A 13,449-nucleotide genomic window follows, 5' to 3' on the forward strand; every position below is an offset into this window, starting at 1 on the left:
AGAAAATGTAACTAAAGTAAAAATGAAAGAGAAATATGAAATAAAGGTCTTAAAGTAGAAAACAAATGTGTATTCATCAAACTAAAGGAAACAATAATAAAATAGGCAGAGTAAAATTCCAACTAATGTACAGTTATCAATAAACATAATTCTCGAGAAAATCAGCTGTAAGACTTCACCCTCTCCTTCTGTCTTACTATTATTAGAATGTCTTTTAAATAATACCTAAGGTATTATATGATGAATTGTTGTGGACAGTGCTAATCTGATGACATTCACACTCTGCAGTTTAATGTCACATAAAGGTTCCCAGAAACTCAGTGAGCATGCTCCTTCCAGAATATGGGATGTCCAAAATCATGAGCAATCAGGCAAATTTAACAACTGCCAAGAAGATGGATAAATTCATGCAAACATGTATGTGTGTGTGTATATATATATATATATACATACACATACACACACATACATATATACACAAAATATGTTACATTTTCTGTGCTACAGTATAACATACAGTTTCTATAAAATGTATTTACCACTTTGTATTTTCTTATATCATGAAATCGGAACAGATTTATTCAGGATTACTTGCCACTAATCAAAACACAAAATACTCTAATATCAAATTTAAAACATCTGTAAAGCTTTTACTTAATTATAAATAAAAAAAACAGATACTAATTGATTTACTAGATATTCAACTCTTTGCTAAAATACATCTAAATAAGCTGTGGTGTAATCAGTTGTCTTCAGGTCACATCATTAATTGGACTCCACATATGTACAAATAAAGTGCTTCAGCTGATTTCACAACGTCCGTGAGAGGTTCCACAGTTGGTTTCCGAAAGAAGAACTTCATCATGAAGAGCAAAGAAATTTGAAAGTGATATCAAAGAAAAGGTCATTCAAAAGCACCAACCAGGGGAGAGTTAATTAGCAGATTTCACTTAAAGATTTCCAAAGTACTGTCAAATTCCTCAAAAAGAAAGAGAATATTACACAACTGTAAAAATGTCTGGATCATGCCATCTTCTAAGCTGACCATCTATGTGAGGAGGATGTTTGTTAGGGAGGCTACTAAGAAGCCCATAGCAACTGACAGATTTACAGTCTTCCATTGTAAATATGGAAGAATTTGCCCATGGTTCAACAGTCCATGAAATTCACAAATATGAACATCGGAGGGTGGCAAAAAGAAAGCTGTTGTTGGAGAACTCACATAAAACCTCATCTAGAGTTTGCCGGAAAGCTTGCTGAATACCCACATAACAAGTGGAGCAAGATTAATACCAAGAGTGAACGTTTTGTGCATCATCCAAAGACCACTATCCCTTACTGTGAAGCATGGTTGCAGGAAGAGAATGATAAGGTGATGCTTCCCTGCTTCAGGATCTGCAATACTTGTCAAAAGAGAGGGCAGTCTCCAAGGAATCTGGGAGAATATGTATATTGCAGCAGGACAGTGACCCAGATTCTATAGCAAAGTCACATATGAGTGACTTCAATACAAAATAATATCAACATACTGGAGTGGCTCAAACCTTAGTATCACTGGGAATCTGAGAAAAGATTTGAAAATTGCATTCAACCTGCTGGAACTTGAGCAATAGACGAAAATATTAGTGATCAGATGTACAAAGCTGGTAGAGATTAAACAAGTTAGACTCACACTTGTAATTGCAGATAAAGGTTCAAATTATTAACAGATGGGTGGGTGGTATTAAACAGACAATTGATTACGTAAGTATCTATTTATAATGTTAAAAAAAAAAAAAATCTAGAGCTTTTTCCTACTGAATGACAGTATTTATGTTGAGTGGAGAATTCAAAAACAAAACAACAGGAAAAAAGTGAAACATTTGGTTGACATTAGTATTTGCATTCTGCGAGCTTTTCAAAATCTTTCACTACTGCAAACAACAAACCATGTAGTGTACATATTTTTACATTCCAAAGAGTTTTCATAATAAAAAGGAGTCAAACAAAGATCATGTAAATCGCACCAACTCTTTACAATTATGTAAGTTTCTTACACTGTACTTAAACAATTCACAGACACTCACAATAACACTTTTTAAACAAGAAATAACAGCAAAAGCATTGTAGAAGACCATTAAAAAGCAAACAAATGGAGGCTCAACCCCTGGATAGCCCCTCTTCATAAGGTACAGTGCTTCAATTTCACCATGAATCACATTGCCATGTATACCACAGCTTAATACAAGACTGATCACTTGCTGCAATGAGAAATTATCCACTTGCTTGGTGGTAATAGTTGTCAATCACATTGAGCACAGGGAAAAAAAGCAAATGCAACAATAAAAAGAAAAACAGATATAATATTCACAAGCAAAATTGCATTATTCTTCTGTCCAACTACAGATCTTTCAGAATTAATAACAATACTGACTTACTAGTTTTAAACAAAAAATATTTATAAAGACTATCACATACCTAACAAGGCTGCTATGTGTAAAAGATGGAGATTTTGAATGAGGATTTCCACGTCGGCATATCAGACGAACATTTCCGTACCTTGAAAACAATATTAAAAAAATTACTAATATTGTCATATTCAGCGTAGTGAATCATTTTACCCATTGTATGTTATTTTCTTATTTTCAAGTGCTATATTAGCAATATCCTGTGAGGCGCCACTGATTCACGTCAATAGTTCATGCACATAAATAGGCAAATTTCCATTTAGATTTCTTTGCCATTATTTGGGTGAGGAGAACCCATCTTCTCATTTGATTTGTATTTCCATCAGCATCACAGTGAGTTTTAAGAGAGTTTAAATAGAGAATTAGTGCTGTATTATATGGGGACTGATAAAAACAATCTATACAAAATCACTTTGCACCCCCCCCTCCTACATATTCATCTTACAAAACGAGTGGACAGTTTCTGGTCACAAAGCAACAAACGAGAACAATTGATAGGTTTCCTAGTCACATGATAGCTGCTATAACAAATCACAGCGTTCACAGGTAAAGTTTAAAGTACAAACGTACTAGTTTTCCCTTTTCATTACTCAAAGACGTGTGATAGTAATAAAATACAATTTTAATACACTTAACAGACTCCAAAATTAAGCTCTCCTATCTCTGTTAGTCTGGTTCATGGAGAACAAACCAAAAATTATTGCTCAAACTATGCAAACCGATACATATATCCGCTATCCCTATCCCGGCGACATTTGGGGGTACTTTTGTGGGGCTGGGCTAGTAACTATAGGAAGAATTCAAGAAAAACATTGTTTGTGATTATGTTCATTTGTTCCTATTCCTAACAGAAACAACGCAGCACAAAAAAATGCAAAAAATTGTTGTGGTCATTATGGTAGAAACAACCCTCAGTCACGAAGGGATTCATGAAAGGAAGACTGTAGTTTCAAGTTGGCTTCAGCCTTTTGATGGACTAAAGCACTACTGTTATCTAGGTCATACTATAAATCACATTATCATGTAATAATAAACCAATACAACTTTCTAACTAAGCTGAAAAAAAAGTTAAAAATGACAGCCAAGTGTAGGACTGTTTAATGTCAGCAAGTTACATATCTGAAACAGCATGTACATGATAGAGAATCAGATGATAAACACAGTTGGTGACATCTGCATTGATTATGCATAGTGAAGCAAGAGAGACATTTCCAGAAATGGGCTAGTAGTGTTTATTAGATGGTTTTCCCTCAACAAATATACACAGCCCACATTTTAAATGACATTACAGCCATTAATCAAATCCATAGTTGCCTACTCTCTCAAATTATGAGAGTGACCTCCCAGACTACCAAAAGAGCTAGCAATTATACTTGCAGGGTGGGTGCACAGTGATGTCACCATAAAGTCCTCCCCCCTCATGTAAATGAAGAGTTGACAAGGGTGTGGGGACAAGATGCATCTTCATACACAATGCCCAGCCAACTCTGTGCAAATTGTGTCATCAAGTCACACCCATGTACTTTCAAACCTGCCTTCTGCATCTACCACATAATCGGTATGATTATGTATTAATTGATTTGAGCCAATAATTAGCAATCAACACTACTTTTGTCCAAGTTACACAAACAATAAAAATGATCATAAACTGGTATGTGTAAATACGAAACCATTAGCAGACTGTCTAAAAGAACAAAATCCAAGCTGGCAACCTTCAGCAAACAGTAGGAGAAATTGAAGCACATGCAGATACCAGGAAGTCTATTGTATAGCTTGTAAAAGCAGATAGCACACATAATAATCCTACTCATTTAGATAATGTTCAGGAAAATGACTCAGCGCATCAGTGTTTGCACATATAATCTCACGAGCTGCTGCTGAAGTAGTGAGATGAAAATATGAAAAAAACACCCTGATTTTTGGATCAACACCAAATAAAATATTTCTGTTCTGTTTGCATACATCCCATTGATGCTCCAGTGTAGATGAGAAGCATAAAATCACTTAATGGATACAAAAAAAAGATGGAAGGACTTTTGTTACTCTCTATCCTCATTGCGGCTGTTCAATGCACGATAAGGCTGGTGTCAGATGGGTACTTCCAATACCTTTCTCCAGCTAGAAAAGAGCTAACATTTACAACGTTTAAATCACTCCATGTTGACACACTGAAGTACCATCATACTGAAGCGATTACAAGCTCACAATTGCATGCAGCGTTTTCAGAGTTTAGTCACCCCCATGTGATAGGGGATGAGCATTCCCAATTCACTTCAACATGTCAGTACAAAGCAACATAAGCAATATGAACACTAGAGGGTAAATGTATCAAGCTGAGAGTTTCCCGGCAGGATTGAAAAGTGGAGATGTTGCCTATAGCAACCAATCAGATTCTAGCTGAATAAATGATAGCTGGAATTTGATTGGTTTATCAAACCCGCCGGAAAACTCTCAGCTTGATACATTTACCCCTAGTAGTTTTCTAGCAGTAAAAGTGCTAGCATTGAAAGCACGGTCTGACACCTGCCTAAGGCTACATACTAGTTAGTCAATGGAGATCTTTAAACACTGCTACAGACCATTTTACACCCACTTCACTCTGACCTTACTGAATCTTCAGCCAAACCATCCTTTTATGCATGCTCAGACCATACATCTCTTGGGAAAAAGGTGTGTATAGGTGTGTAAACTGTGACAAATCACATGGAAACACTTATTGTTTTTTGTTCAATAGTCAGTATGTGAAAACTAACATGATTGTGTGTTTCAACCAGTATGTGACTTGCTGAGCTTCCTCATTGAAAATACAGTATGGGGAATAAAAGAAATAAGACTTCTGTCAAGCACAATCAGTTAAAAGCACTTAACCTTTTTTTGGATTACTGGGGCATATTAATTAAAACATTATCATAAGGATATTTGCCTCACACCTGCTTTATCGAGGTAGGTGGGGGATTATTTCTTTTACTTATTTTTTTATTAGTGTTTAAATAATTTATTCTAACTGCACTATTTGAGGAGGGAGGGGGGGAATCTCTTAACAACAAGTGTTTTTCAAATCAAAGCACTTTGAGGGTCCATCCACGTGTTCTGATTTAAGAACTGCCTAAACATTTTACCCTCCTCAAACAGCATTAAGGGGTATGGCACGTGAGGCAGTCTGAACCAGGCATCTTCTAAAAATAAAAATAAGTTATGTGTTATGTGATGCTAGGTGCACTAATGTCCTCCTATATAGAATATTTGGATGTGAGGTGCAGACCACTGAAAAGTTAGCAGTTCAAGCACTGGGAAGAATTGGAAGAAGAAACATGTCCAATATTTTAGGGAAAGCAAAATGAAGATTACCAGAAAAGAAAATAACCAGTGCTTATATCTGTGGTGAGCACAAGAGAATATGCAGCTCCTAAAACTCTCTGGCATGCTACAGCTTCTACTGCCCTCAGGCATAAGCTGAAGCGGCTATGGGATCATTGGAACCAATAAGTAACATCCCTATATCTGTTTGGGGTTTTTTTTTTTTGTTTTTTGTTTTTTAAAGCACACAAACTTGTAAAAAGCAGCTTTTGACGCCAGTAGATAACGGACCTTAAACAAAGCAAACATTATTTCTCCATATTTATGCAAGGAGTTCAGCATATAAAGTAAACCTAAGACACGCGAGTGGCCAGTTTCTTAGCCCTACACCAATAGGCAATTTTTAACCAGTTTACAAAACTGGAAGGATGCCGTTTAAATTTCTTTAACCTCAACCTGTAATAAATACACCTGTATATGTCCCCAGGTTCCCTACAACACTTTCAGAATAAGGAGAGAAAATAAAATACTTCGCGAGACTGCAGATGTTTAAGTGATACATTTTCGTAAAAATGTTTGAACTGTACATTGAAAATGGCTTACAAGAAGGTAGCCGGGCCAAAATAAGTTATGTTTGTATGCAGGGCCACCATCAGGGTGGATACGGGAAGGTACTAATGTATGGGGCGGGCCCGTAGTGCAGACCAACAAATTTTTTTGCTACTCTACTTTTTTTTTTTTTTATGCCTGGTGGTCCAGTGGGAATGCAGCATAGTTGCCTTTTCCGCTTATAACAAGCGGAATTAGGCTTCTTTTTTTCCGGAGTTGCGGGTATTTTTGGGCTGCCGCGGGTAGCTTGTTTTTGGGCTTGGACACGTTCTCCAAGTCCTCAGGCTGCATAATCGTTTTGTTTGGGGGGAGAGTTTCTCTGTTACCATCTTGTGATTGGTGCATTCAGGATTTTTTTCTGGGTGGGCGGGTTGTGCAGAGAATTCCTCCAATAATGTGGCACTTTTGTGGGTGGGCGGAGTAGGAGGAGGACGTGGAATAAATAACAGGAAGACGGATCTACAGCAACCTACTGAAATAAGTGGCGAGTCTGGTGACAGACACGATCGCTGCACTTATAGCAGGTAACACTGCTATATAACACCCTCCCCTCCCATTCAGTAAGCTGCTCATGTCAGAAGACTGCTTATATTATATACTGTTATATCATGGGGCTGTGTGGTATAGACATACCAGTGTCCTAAATTACAGCATTTGCGTTTTCATTTACCATTTCAGTGTATAAATGTGTCCTCTTGTGTTTATAAAGGTTTTCTAAATGGAGATTCAGTGTAGAAATTAGTGTTATAGAAAAGGACGGTCCCCTGTAAGTTGAGCTTTTTAGGATTAGTTTGGGCTTGTTCTTCACTAAGCGGTTGCTTGTTTTTTATTTCAGAGGTGGCAACCCTGGAATGCGGTGCAGACAGCTTATGTGGTCTGTGCATAGGCTGTCACTTCGCATAGTACTGCGGGGTCATTTTTCATTCATAGCATTTTGTACTACATCTTGTAGTACAATATTCTATTAATGAATAATGACCTCGCAGTGAGTACTATGCGAAGTGACAGCCTATGCCCAGACCACATAGGCTGCCTCTATCGCATTTCCATAAGGTGGTGGCTAGATCCCAGTCAGAGTCACTGCGAGTCATGTGGCTGCAGCAGTCACATGGTACGCAGTGCTGGAGGCTGCTGGAAATGTTCCTGTTCGGTCACTGGTAGAGAAAAAAGTGTAATGTGATGGGGAGGGGGCATGAGTGTGTGTGTGTGTGTGTGTGTGTGTGTGTAGAGCATGTGGGCAGAGGGGGACATGTGTGTGTGTGTGTGTGTGTGTGTGTGTGTGTAGAGCATGTGGGCAGAGGGGGACATGTGTGTGTGTGTGTGTGTGTGTAGAGCATGTGGGCAGAGGGGGGCATGAGTGTGTGTGTGTGTGTGTGTGTGTGTGTGTGTGTGTGTGTGTGTAGAGCATGTGGGCAGAGGGGGACATGAGTGTGTGTGTGTGTGTAGAGCATGTGGGCAGAGGGGGACGTGTGTGTGTGTGTGTGTGTGTGTGTGTGTGTGTGTGTGTAGAGCATGTGGGCAGAGGGGGACATGAGTGAGTGAGTGTGTGTGTGTGTGTGTGTGTGTGTGTAGAGCATGTGGGCAGAGGGGGACATGAGTGTGTGTGTAGAGCATGTGGGCAGAGGGGGACATGAGTGTGTGTGTAGAGCATGTGGGCAGAGGGGGACATGAGTGTGTGTGTAGAGCATGTGGGCAGAGGGGGACATGAGTGTGTGTGTAGAGCATGTGGGCAGAGGGGGACGTGTGTGTGTGTGTAGAGCATGTGGGCAGAGGGGGGCGTGTGTGTGTGTGTGTGTGTGTGTGTGTGTGTGTGTGTGTGTGTGTGTGTGTGTAGAGCATGTGGGCAGAGGGGGACATGAGTGTGTGTGTGTAGAGCATGTGGGCAGAGGGGGACATGAGTGTGTGTGTAGAGCATGTGGGCAGAGGGGGACATGAGTGTGTGTGTAGTGCATGTGGGCAGAGGGGGACATGAGTGTGTGTGTGTAGTGCATATGGGCAGAGGGGGACATGAGTGTGTGTGTGTAGTGCATGTGGGCAGAGGGGGACATGAGTGTGTGTGTGTGTGTAGTGCATGTGGGCAGAGGGGGACATGAGTGTGTGTGTGTGTGTGTGTGTGTGTGTAGTGCATGTGGGCAGAGGGGGACATGAGTGAGTGTATGTGTGTGTGTAGTGCATATGGGCAGAGGGGGACATGAGTGTGTGTGTGTAGAGCATGTGGGCAGAGGGGGACATGAGTGTGTGTGTAGAGCATGTGGGCAGAGGGGGACATGTGTGTGTAGAGCATGTGGGCAGAGGGGGACATGAGTGTGTGCAGAGCATGTGGGCAGAGGGGGACATGAATGGCTATTTATGTTAGTGTAGTGCACATCATAGCAACACAAGACTAATTGTACACATTATTTAAAGTGCAAACTAACACGGACATAATACATGGACACTTAATCTGCAATACAAGTTAGTTTATTTAGATAAATTTATACAGTATTTGTGACTATTAGCAGAAGTGTGTCAGGTGTGTACCAGACCAGAAGATATTTGGGAAAGTAGTGATAGTAAGGGAAAATGCTTTTCATAGACATGTCAAATTTCCTGTCAATAATCTGACTGAAGGACTCCAGACATCCTCTTTTTCTCTGAAATGGCTGATAATAGTTTCTACTGTGCCGTGGCGGGAGAGGGGGGGGGGGTCCTGCCTGTTTCATTTGTACAGCAATACACAATTTGTGATGGCAGCCCTGCTTGTATGCCTCACATGCTTTGCCAAAGGGCTTGGGAAACACAAATAAATCAGATAACTTTTTTTTAATGCTTTCACCAACAAAATACTATCATAACATTGGTTTCCTCCACCTAAAATATCAACCTGAAAACTGCATTAAAACTTAGAAATGCATTGTGTGTGACATTTAAACTGATTGGGCCTGTATCTTCTTCATCTGCCCGCAGGCTAGTTCCTCTTGGGATTGTCCTTAAGTACCTAAAACAGGAGAGATTTGATGTGAGTGGAGGCAGCCATTTTATGGGCCTAGTCAATATGCATGAAAGGGATGCCTATGAATTTGCTGGGAAATTGAGTCAACACTGAGACAAGAAGCACTAAGAATCAATGCATGAACAATGGAATAAAGTTCAGCATCATCTGTGAGTAGGCATATATTCCATGTACAAGTGACAACCTAATTATTTGGAGAATGTTGCACTAGATGAATGAGGGGTAGAGGCAGACTGAAGAAGGATTAATGTAATTGAAAACAGGAAAACATTTACAAAAGTTAACAGAAGGAACAATTTGTATGAGGGGATGCAAATTCACAAAAATAATGGCACCAACTTTAAACAAGTAGTGAATCACCTGTCACATTTTATACACACTGTATATTTGCATAGAAGCAACAGGCTTTGCATAATGTGTCCACAATCTGACAAACTGGTTATAATAAAGAATGTCATTTTAAAAACAAAATTAATTTCAATTGGAGGGTACTCAGAAGAAGCGATGTAAAAGGTCAAAAACATATTTTTTAAATAAATAAATAAATTAGCTAGGCAATATGCCTTGTGTTGTGTTCCTTTAGCAAACATGTGTTTGCTAAAGGAACATTTAGCATTCCGTTAACAGACTTTTCTTTAGCAGATTCTTTTTCTCACTTTCATTTTAAAACCACTTTATGTGGCTACTGGTTGCAGCCGCTGTATATATGTTTCATTTTCTAATTAAACCACATTGTCAGCGGAGAGCCAGATTACAAAAGTAGGGTAGTTTGATACATTAGACTGCCATATAGATGCAAAAAAAAGTATTATTGCTTTATTATTTGCTTAGCCACTGAAACAACAAGTAGCTCCATAAAACACTCTGGGGAACAATTTAATCAAATGAGATAAGAAGCACAGTTTGTTTTAAGGGTTTATATATTGTACACATTTACATGGCCGCAATCTTTTGAGTGAAGCTTAATTTCCTCCAAAAGACTTGACTGCAATCTTTCACAGAGAGGACAATCAAGGGCGTCACTGATTACATTACAGCAAGAAAGACAAATCTTACAGGCATGTGTCAATCCTCAGAGACATATTGTGAGCTTTAACTATGGGTATGGTAAAGTGTGCAATGTAATCCCATGTGGGCAAAATTGAAGGAGAAAATGCTTATAGCTTCCCATGGTGTTTCAAACTCCCATTGTCCTATAGATTGTAAGCTTGTGAGCTAGACTTTTGCCAAGTTTAATGTAATCAGAAATTGTAACAAGTTGCAGCCATCAATGCTCTCACCCAATCCACACAATATATAATAAATGTGCAACTTCTAGTGATACAGCAAAAGCATTAAATGAAAGTGCTGTAAGTTTTGCAGGTAGATGGCCCTATATAGACTTCAGACATATGTCCACAGGTCACAGCCTATTTAAACAAAGTACACATTAAACATTATTAGGTTACCAAGTCTCCTGGAAAGCTAAGAAAAGCCCTAGAAGACTATTCGGGTCACAATTCACTTAGACTGTCTCAACCGAAACAAAATCATTAAATAGCACATAAAAAATTATCCAAGTACAGACTGCATCAACACAGTAACAGAGCTACATGTTCCCCACACTGAAAAATGTACTACAGATACATGGTCAAGAACACACCTGGGAGCATCCATTGCTGCCCATGTTCGTATACAACCCTCAGTCAGTACAGAAGGAATGGCAGTGTCAGCAAAGTCAACATTTGTATATACAGGAAGGGCGGAGGCAGTGGCTTAGCGATGGAGGTGGTGGGATAGTCAGTGGTGGGCAAAAATGTTAACAGTGGGGAATGACACAAGGATAGCATGTTGCAAGAGGCTGGTGGATGGTGCAATTGAGTCCACAAACTCAGGAACTCACGGACAGATGAACAAGTGCCAAGGCCTCTGGAACAACAGTACAAGTGGGCCTAGTTGGGAGTGGATGACAGCATCCGCTGTGATGAATACATTGTTGAGGGTTGGTTGTCTGGAGCTGTATGGCAACTCAGAGGGACCAAAAATGTGTGGTCTAACACTTGTGGTTTATTTAATAGGGAAAACGCTGCTTTGAGTCCTCTTTAGCCATTTACAGCTTGTCACAGTGTTTTACATTCATTTCAATGGTGCTGAATTTTCAGAAGTCTTTTTTAATCCGCTAGATTTAGAGAGGACCATGAAAGCAATGGATGATTAATTCTTTGTGAGATTTACAGCACGGTCTTAAAATTAGATCATGAGATTTAAGCAACTGCCCCAAAACTAACAGACGCTGGAAAGCTAAAAACTATTTCTTATGTATCTCAATAGTGAATTGTGAAATACTGTAATGGCTGAGTTTTTTAACCCAGTTATATATCCTGACCACTTAACTTTACGTTGAAATTGTGGTGCAACAACCTTTAGGTTGTATAGAGTAAGCCATCACAAGCACAATGTACCTTTATAAGGAACGTAGGTAAAATTATGATGCCACCATTGGATCAATATCCACTGGTGGGGGTATGAACAATTCCTTACACAATTTTCAACAATTAGACATGTCTCAGGTTTTTAAATGTTACAATGTCTCTATAAGAGATGCCATATTATCTGGCTTTTCGGTTTCATCATTTTGATGTTAAGTAACACATTTCTCAACACGTTAAAACACGTAATTACATTCTACAAATGAATAAGTTCCATGCAAATCCTAAACATAATCTCAATAAGTTTTTCAGTCCACTAAACCTAATGAAGGCAATGCTCTGAAAATGGCAAAATGTATAGCAAAGAGATAACATCATAAACACTGCACACACAAAAAAATAACAAGTATCAATCATACAAAGCTACACGGCAGCAATGATGGGTTTTAAACATTTCCCAGCATATAATAAGATTCTGTTCTTAAAACAGGACTACTTTGAAAGGGTAATTGTTCATAAAAACAAGTCTGAAAATAGATGGAACAAAACCATTAGCACAAGCCTGCATTTATACAAAAGAACAAATTAGGTGCTTAAAAAACTAACACAAAGTTGCTATACTTGGGTACATTCTGGTTACATCAACGGCTAATTAAAACACTTCACAAAACAAAGGAAAGGCACAAGTAAAAGAGAATGTGCAGTGGATAGCTGTTAACTGGGATAACTGCTCGCCAGTGGCGGATCTGGGGGGGGGGGGAGGTGGGCGATCGGAGCAATTGCCCTCCCTAGCAGGGACGTTCTGCGGCTGCAACACACTTGGGAGGGGGGGGGGGGATTTAGACCCCGTGTTGGTGGTGTCTAAATCCTCCCACCGCAGGAAAAGAAAATTCTGCACTGTACCACAACCCGCTTCCTAGTTTACACTAATGTCAAATAGGGGAGCACCACCATCTTAATCAGCTTTCACAAAATGGCGTCCGTCTCCAAAGAAAGAGAACATTTAGTTAAATGAGGACACTCCAGTTACTTCAAGTATAGTATGTATTAACTTCTCCATGCAATCTAGTTTTTACTAACCTGCCAATTACCGTAGGTAGACCCCAGACTCCTTAGCTGCTTTAACTGCCCTGTGAGGCCTTACAGAGGGAAAGGGGTGTGTGTGGGAGGGGGGCGGTATGCGGCTGGACCAATTCAAAATTCATGACAAAGTAATAAGAAAAGAGAAGGCTAGTAAAATGTAAGTGGTAGCAGGTAGTGCAGCTTTACATGTATTTTCTACAATACATTATTTTGCAATCTGGGTTTATTTGCACTAAGTTCTATCATTGTATTTAAATTTTTACATATATTTGTAAAACTTTCCAATATTTAAAAGTATTTTATATTTCAGGGTGAAGTGGAAATACTAGCAGGGTACGTGTTTTATTTACTACCTCTTTGTCAAACCACTTAGACTTCTTCCCACTAGTAAGAAGGCCAGATAGTTAAACATTTAGGAGTTTGCATCATGGACATAAAAGAGTCGGCAGAAGGTTGGAAAAAGTTCCCCTATGAGCTTTATATAGGTGTCCTAGACAGGAAATGCACCAGTTACAGTAAAGTTTGCCTAGAAATGCATCAGCTAAAATGTCACACATTCTTTTCTGAGTACACAACCAGCACCAAAAGTTTCAGTGTAAAGAATTCACAAGAA

General features: G+C 39.2%; 2 protein-coding genes across 6 annotated transcripts in view; both read right to left on the minus strand.

The window, feature by feature from the left end:
* The window catches only part of OSBPL8 (oxysterol binding protein like 8), a 151,663-nt gene that overhangs the window by 126,194 nt on the left and 12,020 nt on the right, over window positions 1-13,449 (minus strand). For 4 of the 5 annotated variants that reach the window (XM_075209565.1, XM_075209569.1, XM_075209567.1 and 1 more), the window contains exon 2: window positions 2,458-2,538. The exons of the other annotated variant lie outside the window; for it this stretch is intronic. The gene's annotated coding sequence lies outside the window, so the exon portion shown is untranslated. The remainder of the gene's footprint in view (window positions 1-2,457; window positions 2,539-13,449) is intronic. 5 annotated transcript variants of the gene reach the window in all.
* The window catches only part of E2F7 (E2F transcription factor 7), a 340,183-nt gene that overhangs the window by 98,465 nt on the left and 228,269 nt on the right, over window positions 1-13,449 (minus strand). The window lies entirely within an intron of this gene.

Source organism: Mixophyes fleayi, chromosome 4 (assembly GCF_038048845.1).
Source record: "Mixophyes fleayi isolate aMixFle1 chromosome 4, aMixFle1.hap1, whole genome shotgun sequence".
Taxonomy (NCBI): domain Eukaryota; kingdom Metazoa; phylum Chordata; class Amphibia; order Anura; family Limnodynastidae; genus Mixophyes; species Mixophyes fleayi.